Source organism: Cetorhinus maximus, chromosome 11 (assembly GCF_964194155.1).
Source record: "Cetorhinus maximus chromosome 11, sCetMax3.hap1.1, whole genome shotgun sequence".
Taxonomy (NCBI): domain Eukaryota; kingdom Metazoa; phylum Chordata; class Chondrichthyes; order Lamniformes; family Cetorhinidae; genus Cetorhinus; species Cetorhinus maximus.
Window position 1 is genome coordinate 30,915,866 of NC_135889.1, and position 6,237 is coordinate 30,922,102.

Sequence of the window (6,237 nt, forward strand, 5' to 3'; positions counted from 1 at the left end):
CCACAAAAAAATTAAGCATCCACTCATTGCCAATGAAAATGGTACCAAAAAGGCAACTCGCATGCTTCCACCCACCAATAGATGTACCCCTTAAACTGATCAAAACAATTTAGACAAAAACTGCATATTGTGGATTTTGTTTGAATAAATTAGGCCACAAATTCATGATTACATGTGTCTTTTTAGGAGGAAAACAAGTTTCCACCCTGAAAATTTTCAGGGTTGAACCAAGTTTCCCATCTCGCCATCTTTTAACACTTGAGAAAGTTATTGTAATCTGTTAATTTTTCAGGAAAATACAGACTACTCCCATCAAATGCAAAAAAACCTATTCACCACTTGAATGTAATGATATTGCAATACAAAATGCAGGAAATGAGTGAAAAATAAAGTTAAAGAGCAATACATAGGGAAGTCACAAAAGTGGAGATGAGGAGGATATGAAGGAACACAATTATAAACAAATGGAAGCCAAGAGAAAAAATGTGCAACTAAATGCTGGTTGAGGAGGAAGTTAATGTTTCAAGCCTGGGATCTCAGAAGAAAGTGCAAACTGGTTGGTCCAACAAATGCTCATGATTGAGTTGAATACAGTGAATTGTAACTTTAGCAAATTTAATCATGTGGCTCATTGTTCTGTCAGGGGATAACAAAAACCTCACTAAAGAGCCCTTTAAATCATCACCAAACATACATCTATGTAAAATTTCTGTATCATAAACAAAAGATGTACTGATGATCATGGAAATAAAAACCCATCCTGTTTTAAACAAAACCAATAACTTTGACCTAGATCCCATGAATAATTGGAAGGATGTCTCCCTTCAATATGCAATAGTGGCATATCTTGCCTATGTCATGCTGGCTGTCACTTCAGTTCACAGTGGTTACTAAGATGAATGCAATAGAAATTGTAACTACTTATTTCAATTTAGGACAAAACTGATTCTACAAGTGATCCTCATAACTGCAGTCACTCATTTTAGGTAGTACTGTATAACTCAGTGTTGTCCAACAGATCAAGGGGAAAACAAAGGAACTTAGCTGAATTGGTAGTCTGCAATCCAACCCATTAGAAAGTGCATCAAAACTGCAAAATGTTCATAATTACACATACACAGGGAGGATGATCAGTGGCCACAGCCACTAATTTCAGTAGAATACACCTGCAGGGTCTCACTTAAGTCATGTATATTTAAATATCTACCAACCTTCAGTCACAAAAGGAACTAAAGTACTGGTCAAAGTACAATGCATATACCATACAAATGTGAAATCATAAACCTATTGATAATACAATTGAGCAACTAATGTACTGCTTTACCACTGGAATATTTGGTATATTCTCAATGCCTACATTGGAGCTCCACATTTCCTATTTATAGGGAAAATAAAGCAAGATACAAATGAGTTTTCACATTTTATTTTGCAACTACTGTACATGAAGGCACAGTACCACAACAGGCCAATGTACAAGATCTTCTCATGACCAGCGTCTGAAGTGCCTCTAAATTGTTGGTCTTAGAAAAAGATGTATAAACAGAAGCGCAGAGTCCATTTGCCATGTAAGATTCAACAAAGACTGATCAGTACTGCATCTTCAGCAGTTGTTCACCTGGACCTCTGCCTCATCTTTCGTCTTTTACGCTTCAGCCTGCAAAACGATTAAGAATATTAGTGGGGGGTGAAAAAATAGGTAAAGACAACAGGAATTTTGATTTGTGAGGGTGAAGGAGCAAGAATAGAATGTACTGAGCAAAAGCTAAGGCAGCATCTTCTCATGGCAGACTGGGAGTTCAAAGACAGCAAGAGGAATAATCAAAGATAACCCTGGTTGCAACTGGGGGCCATACAACTTTATTCAGTGACTTCAACATTTAGAAAAGTTCCGTGCCACTTCTAGGAACATTAAACAAAATTGGACACTGAACCACTAAGGAGGCACAAGGTCAGATGATCAAAAGCTTGGTCAGAAGAAGGTTTTAAGAAGTGTCTAAAAGGAAGAGAGATGTAGAGGGCAGGGTATTCCAGAGCCAAGGAAGCTGAAGACACAGTCATCAAAGGTGCAATTAAAATCAGGGATCATCATGAGGCCAGAATTAGAGCATCACTGAATCAGAGTGCCATGGGGCCAACAGAGACAAGAGATGGTGGTGGACAATGCCCTGGAGGGATCTGAAAACAAGGGTCAGAATTTTTTTTTAAAAAAAGTAATTGCTTGACTGGGAGCAAATGTATGTCAGCAAGTACAGGGTGCAAGGGGCAACAGTTTTGGAAAACTGAATTTATACAGGGTAGAATGTGGAAAAACAGCCATAAGTGTGGTGGAATATTCAAGTGCAGAGGTAACAAGGGCAAGAGAGGGTTTCAGCAGCAGGCGAGCTAAGACAGGGACCAAGTTGAGAGGTGGAAATAAGCAGCTTGAGCGATGGTGCGAATTAGGCCAGAAGCTCACCTCACGGCCAAATGCAAGGCCAAGGTTATGAATACATTGGTTTAATCTCAGACAGTTACCAGGGAGGGGAGGGGGATGGAGTTACTAGCTAGGCAAGAGTTCTGGGCAATGGCTGAAAACAACGCTTCAGTCTTCCCAATAGTTAATTGGAGGAAATTTCTCTTCCTCCAGTGCTGGATGGCACATAAGCAATCTGATAATTTATCAACATGGAGTCGAGAGGGGATGGCAAGGCAGAGGTGGGTGCTGTCAGTGTACATAAGTAAAAACTAACAAAAGCAAATATTTCAACATAAGCTGCAAGTGATGGCAGATGTTACAACCCCTGTTCAAAAGGGTACGCTCAAGTTGGGTATTAAGAGCAGCAAGTCAACTGACAAAGGAACAGAACACTGCTTGAGGGCAGCCCTTCAAACCTGACCATGACTAATCTCCAAGCTCCATTTACTCCCCCTGGCTCAATACCCTCACCCCTCAAAAGTACACTTAGGTTACCACTGCCTTGTCTGATAAAGTGCACCTGACCATCATCTTCAAACGGTGGACCTAATTTTAAGGTTATACGCCTTTGTTCTGGACTCCCCAGAGGAAATAGTTTCTTACACCATAAACAGTTTTTAAAAATTCTTCACCATCTGTCCTTATATCCCCTTCACTCCAACATCACCGAGGAATGTCACTGTCCAGGACAAACAGATTGTCCTATTTCATTACATGCTGCTAAAACACTTCCAAATCAGTTCCTTAGTGACTACTGTAGTTGCTATGGTGCAACACAATCTTAGTTTTATAATTTTGTTCACCAGGCTATGAATGCAAGTTGAGACTAACAGATCTATTAACAAAGGAATTTAGCTGGATTGATAAGTCTGTAAACCACCTATCAGAAAGGGCATCACAGCTGCTAAACATTCAGAATTACGCAGGAAGGTGACCAGTAACTAGACAGCAGTTATAACCACAAGAAATAAAAGCATAAACAACTGCTTGAAACAAATCTTTCCAGCACACCATTCCACTGAATGAATTCCTTATTAATTCACATCACATACCTGCGCATACGCTTCTTCCGCCACTGAAAAGAAAACAGAAAAGATTGAAATTGACAACTTATACTAAATGACCAACTGGGTAATAGTCACCAACAACCTTCAATACAACTGATATTCCCCAAATTGACAATCGCACTTAGCTTTCATGACAACTTGTAAGGAATTATGGAGAAATCATATAGCGGGAAGGGCTTTATCTTACACCAATTTATTGGGCTATACCCCGCTTTTAGATGAGCGGCTTTACAACAGAACTTCTTGCAATGGGCAAAAATTGCAAATGGGAGCTTTTGCAAAATGGAAGCAATGCATTTCCTGCTAGTATAAATTGATCATATGATTGGCAGAAATTGCAACCTTTAATAGATGCGACATTCCCAGCCCCCACAGTATCTTTCTCGCACATAATCGTCAGAGGTGGAATAGATGGTTAGAAAACGCAACAATTTAAGCAGCGAGACTGAACTTCGATACAGAAAAGTACCCAATTCAGAAGTTCCTGCAGTTATTTTTCTGCATACCGTTCACCCCAGGCAGAGCCTCCTCAATGAAAGCTGGTGCCATTCAAGCTGAGGCGCGTGCGCCGCCGTGGCCCACGTTCCATCCGCTTCCTCTCCGAATGCGTTCGCGAGCCAGTTAAAGCCCAACAGCTAGGCCCAAAGTCATCACTCTGAATTTAAAAAATGCTTAAACAGCTAAAGACGCTTACCTTAGCTCTCATGTTAACAAGGATCTGTAAAAGAAAGAGATTGTAAAGGTTAGTGTGAACTGATGGCTAGTTTAAGCTGCTGATACAAGTCGGATTCTGTCGGAGCTCCAGCTGCTCCCTATCCGCTCACCTCAAAATCCCAGAACCGAAAGAAGGAGGCGCGCTCGGTTCGTTCGGATATACAGGCATGGCGCATGCGCAGAGACAGTCCGTCCCACCCACCGCCGGTTGCGCGCGCAGCCCAAACTCTGTACTCGCGTCAACAGATTCTTCGTGAATCTCAACATGAATGGCGTTCAAAATGAACTTTGCAAAAATATTTCCACATTAATTACTAATTAAACTCGTTGCAGTAAGCTAGTGTTGGTACTCAACAGCATTTCTGCTTCTCTCCAGTCTCTCTGGCATCACTGGCTAGGCCATTTATTGCTTATCTGTAATTGCCCCACGTGTGACTGCAGAGGGAGCTGGTGAGCATCGCTATCCATTCTCACTAAGGCCTCATCCAGTCCCTGCACATGTGTGAAGCTGATGCCTGAACTTTGCTGGAGTCGGGTGGGGCATAGTCATGCCTCATTTTTAGATTTTTACTCCTCACACTCGAAAAAATGTGTGTGTTGTAAATTGCTAGATGTGTGAGCTGATAACTTTGTGGTGAGGATAACCGGGCATCTGGGATCCTCATAGTGCTGACACTGTATCCCCTGTACCAAGACTTTTAATATTGAAAAATAAACGGAAAAAATGGAGAAGGAAATAAATTGAATAAGAGCCAAATTATGTACAGAAGGAGTGGTATTGTCACTGGATCAGTATCCCAGATACCCAGGGTAATGCTCTGGGGACCTGGGTTCAATCCCACCACGGTAGATGGTGAAATTTGAAAAGTCTGGTGACCATGACCATGATACCACTGTCCCATCTGGTTCACCTACATGTGACTCCAGACCCACAGCAATGTCCTCTGAACAAGGGCAATTACAGATAAGTAAAAATCGGCCTAGCCAGTGATGCCCACATCCTGTGAATGAATTAAAAAAATAGAGAGATTGGAGAGAAGCAGAAATGCTGTTAAGTACCAACACGAGCTTGCTGCAACGAGTTTAATTAGTAATTAATGTGAAAATGTTTTTGCAATGTTCATTTTGAATGCCATTCATGTTGAGATTCACAAAGAATCTGTTCTCTGATGCTTAGAGACATTTATGTCAGTATTATTACAGATTTATTATCACAAATTGCCACAATGTGGTATGTGAATCTCGGTGCAGGTGTAAGTTCATTCAAGCACGGAAGTTATGGGCCTAACTGATAGCTACCACTCCATAAGCAACAACTATCTCTTGAAACCGTTCTCGGTTTCTTAACACTGCACCAGTTTCCTCGGCTGTCACTGCCTCTAGTCCAGGGGTGTTCTGCAGGTCAAAACAAAATTCCTGCAATATGTGCTACAGGTTATATTCCTGGCACTCACCATACCTCTGAACCATATCTCCACTGGTACATTTTTAGATTTTGATGCCCTCACATCATTGGTCCTTCAAAGACTGAGTCCCTGAGTTATGAGTTATAAGCCCTAGGCTCCTCAGCTGAGGACAGCCCTATTTCTGTGGAGATGAAAACATAAGAAATAGGGGAGCAGGAGTAAATCATTGGCTCCCTTGAGTCTGCTCCGCCATTTAATATAATCATAGCAGATCCTTGACCTCAACTCCACTTTCCTGTCTAATCCCCACATCCCTTAATCACCCTGGAGTGCAAAGATATATCTATCTCAAGTTTTGAATATATTTATTTCCATAACCCTCCAGAATAGAGAATTCATCCCCTGCTTAAAGGAATTTAAGGAATTTCTCCTCATCTTAGTTCAAAATAGCTCTCTCTTATCCTGAGACTACGCTCCCTAGTTCTGTTGTAATATGCCTTAAAAGGGATAGCAGCATGACATCACCAGAAGAAAAATGATCAATTCTTAATTTCACTTTTGCTCAGAGTGGAGTGTACACACATGTCTTCAAGCT

The 6,237-nt window shown here is 41.1% G+C and overlaps 1 long non-coding RNA gene across 1 annotated transcript; it reads right to left on the reverse strand.

Moving 5' to 3' along the window:
* Positions 1–1,525: 1,525 nt before the first annotated feature.
* Positions 1,526–4,373, reverse strand: LOC144686468 (uncharacterized). The gene is made up of 3 exons (XR_013577933.1): positions 4,029–4,373; positions 3,508–3,530; positions 1,526–1,654 (listed from the first exon to the last, which is right to left on the reverse strand). It is a non-coding gene; the product is annotated as an uncharacterized LOC144686468 (long non-coding RNA).
* Positions 4,374–6,237: the final 1,864 nt, after the last annotated feature.